Below are 3525 nucleotides of genomic sequence, written 5' to 3' on the forward strand. Positions count from 1 at the left end.
TTGCAGCTAATAATTTTAAATTGAAGCAAGAGTTGCTTCAAACTCTTTAGAATTGTTGTGTCTTCAGAGGGAGGCCAAACGAAGAACCAAACATACGTCTAATGGACTTCGAAGAGATTATGAACACCTTTCAATACAATGATATGTCACAAGATACAGTGTATTTAAGGGTATTCCCTTTTTCTCTTACTGATGATGCAAAACAGTGGCTTCGAAGCTTGCCCACGGGATCAATTAGAACTTGGGAGGAGATGACCAAAAAATTCCTTGATAAATATTTCTCCTCAGCTAAGACGGGCAAGTTTAGAAAAGAAATCCATAACTTCTACCAGAAAGATGCAGAAACTATTTTTGAAGCATAAGAGAGGTTTAAGGAGATTGTTCGAAAGTGTCAACATAGCGGAATTGAACTCTGGATGCAACTCCAGGACTTTTGGGATGGATTAACACTGGGCTCGCGTAGAACATTAGGCAATGCAGTTGGAGGCCTGTTGATGAAGAAAACTCCATAGGAGATAGTTACAATTCTTGATGAGTTATCTGAGGATGCAAATCAGTGTCCCTCTGAGAGTGATGAAAGAAGAAGATCGACTGGTGTTCACCAGGTTGATGCTAATACATTTGTGCAGGTACAACTTGATACTATGGCTAAAGAAATATGGAAGCTGACCTTAGCCTTGATACAAAATGAGCCTCACGCAGCTTGTGATATATGTGGAAGAGGACACCCTACTCATGAGTGTCAAGCCTCAATTGAGGAAGTAAATATTGTGGGAAACTACAATTTTAATGCAATGGGTCAGAGGCACCTCGATTTTCATGGAGTTCACCTGGAGGTACTACGAATGCATGGAAACAAAATAACTCTAGACCCCAGGGATAAGGAGCTCCAGCATACCAAAATCAGCAAAGGCAGCAATTTCAGCCTCAACAACCCATTCAGCCTGCTTTAGAGGATCTAATGAAGGCCTTCATTATCAAGACATATGAGAGGCTAGATGCAATGGAGCAGCTATCAAAGAGTTGGGCACATCTTTTCGAAACCTGGAGTGACAAGTGGGACATATTGCAACAATATTATCTGAGAGGGCTCAAGGGACTCTCCCCGTTGATACTGAGAGAAATTTCAAAGAAACAATGAAAGTTGTAACTCTGAAAAGTGGGCAAGTGTTGAAAGATCCCACCCCAATCCAAAATGATGTGAAACTCGAAAAAGAAAATGGGGAGCAGCTGAAGAATGATGTTGATAAAAAGAATAAGGGTCAGATGAAAGATGAGAAAAAGAAGAAGGGAGAAACTTCGAGAAGGGACGAACATGATGGGAGCTAGCATATGTTTGCGATACCTTTCCCTCAAAGGCTATATAGAGTTAAGTTGGACAAGCAGTTTGGGAGATTTTTGGATGTGCTAAAACAGGTTCATGTAAACTTACCATTCACAGAATTGCTCTCACAAATGCCTGCTTATGCCAAATTCTTGAAGGAGATCCTGACAAAGAAAAGGAAAATTGAGGAGACCTCAGTGGTCAAGCTCACAGAGTATTGCAGCGCGATATTGCAAAATAAACTCCCACAAAAGTGTAGAGATCCAGGAAGTTTTACTATACCTTACTCTTTAGGAACTATTAATTTTGATAAGTCTTTATGTGATTCTGGTGCCTCAATTAATTTAATGCCTCTATCTATTTACCGAAAACTAGAGAAGGAGATTGGAGAGATAAGTTCTGCACCAATATTATTGCAGCTGGAAGACCAAACGACTATAATACCCGAGGGGATAGTGGAAGATGTGTTAGTTCGGTTGGATACGTTCGTATTTCCTATGGATTTTATAGTGGTGAAAATGGAGGAAAACAAGGAGGTTCCCCTTATTATAGGAAGAACATTCTTAGCAACGGGTAGAGCAATATTGGATATACACGAGAGGAAACTCATGCTTAGAGTGGGTGAGGAGACTGTGACTTTTGAGATGAATGTAGAAAAATGGGCACACAAAAAAACAGCTGTGAGTGTTGAGTGGAAAGTGAAGGGCTCGAAAGAGAAGGTTGCGGTGAGCGAAAAAGATAAGTGTGGGGTGCACCCCCAAGAAGGCTGAGAAGAAGCTGTCTACATAGATGTGCGCATTAGTTCGGGCGCGAGCAATGGAGCCGACTTCGACTCAAACCCCGACTAGATATTCAGTAAAGTTTCCTTAACCTTATGCTTTTTAATTGTGTGTCATCGGGACATGCCACAACTTACACTGTGTGGCGGGGGATGTATGTTTGTATGTATATTAGTTTTATTTTTGTTAGTTGTAGTAGTTAGAGATAAAAAAAATTGAAAAAAAAAACACAAAAATGTGAAAATTTTTGATTTTTCCCGACGATGGATATCATCGACATGTTTCTTGAGGGATGAAAGTCGAAAGAAAAAGACAAAAAGATTTTCTTTTTTATAGGTAGTGTATTAATTCCCCCTTGGTTTTCTTTGTGCCTCAGTTCTTTTCTAAGGGTTTTGTTTGAACCGAGTGTAGTTAATTTTGATTTTTTAGGAGTAGGAAACCTTGTGCTATTAATTGAATTGAAGACAATATCTCTTGACTTTATGATGCCTTGAGAATAGTGAGTGCTTTAGTTGTGATGCGTAGGCTCAGTTTTTGACTCTTGTATAAGTACCTTAAATTGTATGATCTTAACTTTGCTCAACTGCTTTGACTAGAGTGTCTTGATAGTCCAATCCTGAGTGAGTTATGTGCCATGTACGTGTGAGGTTCTGTGTTATTCTGTGCATTGCATTTTATGTCTAGAACTCTCCCCGTGTGTTTGCAAAGCGAAATAGTAGTTTTATTCAGTCTTTGAAGTGATTTAGGTGTTTCGTTGTTGAGCCAGTTATATACTTTACCCACCTATTTGTTATGTATCGTAGTTAACCATTTTGAGCCTATAATCCTGTTTCTTTGGAAACCACAGTACAAGCCTTACCCATTTGTTTGAATTGACCATCTATTTGAACCTTATACCTCTCGTGAGAACTTGATTTTGTTATGAACTTTGTAAAAATTGAAGTGTGGGGTGGTGGTTTGGCTTTTGAGTGGAACTAATGAAATAAGGAGATGGGTGCACTGGTTTAAAAAAAATAAGAGCTACTTGAATTGAATAAGGAAAGAAAAGAAAAAAAATATAGTTGTATTGTTGTACAAAATATTTCTTGATAATGGTGACTCTTGATGTAATTGTTCTTAAAGAAGTAGGGAGTTAATGTATATTGACGCGAAGGTGGAGTTTTGGTTTGACATAAGTGTGGGGTTTTGATTGGTTAAATGTATGTATTAAAGTGCTTAGGGAGGTGTAGTTACTCTTATATCTAAATGTATCCTACCCATCCCGCAGCCTACATTAAAACCAATTAAAGTCCTACTTGATCCTTGACTGAATGAGCTCAATTAGTAGAGTAGTACACTACGGGCAAGCCTATGGTACGTCTTTTGTGGCATATGAATGTTATTTCTGAGAGTGAGTGAATTCTTTTAATATTGAGTTCCCAA

The 3525-nt window shown here is 38.7% G+C and overlaps 1 non-coding gene across 1 annotated transcript; it reads right to left on the reverse strand.

Moving 5' to 3' along the window:
* Positions 1 to 299: 299 nt before the first annotated feature.
* Positions 300 to 406, reverse strand: LOC142177749 (small nucleolar RNA R71). Its single transcript, XR_012706307.1, has one exon. It is a non-coding gene; the product is annotated as a small nucleolar RNA R71 (small nucleolar RNA).
* Positions 407 to 3525: the final 3119 nt, after the last annotated feature.

Source organism: Nicotiana tabacum, chromosome 23 (assembly GCF_000715075.1).
Source record: "Nicotiana tabacum cultivar K326 chromosome 23, ASM71507v2, whole genome shotgun sequence".
Lineage (NCBI taxonomy): Eukaryota > Viridiplantae > Streptophyta > Magnoliopsida > Solanales > Solanaceae > Nicotiana > Nicotiana tabacum.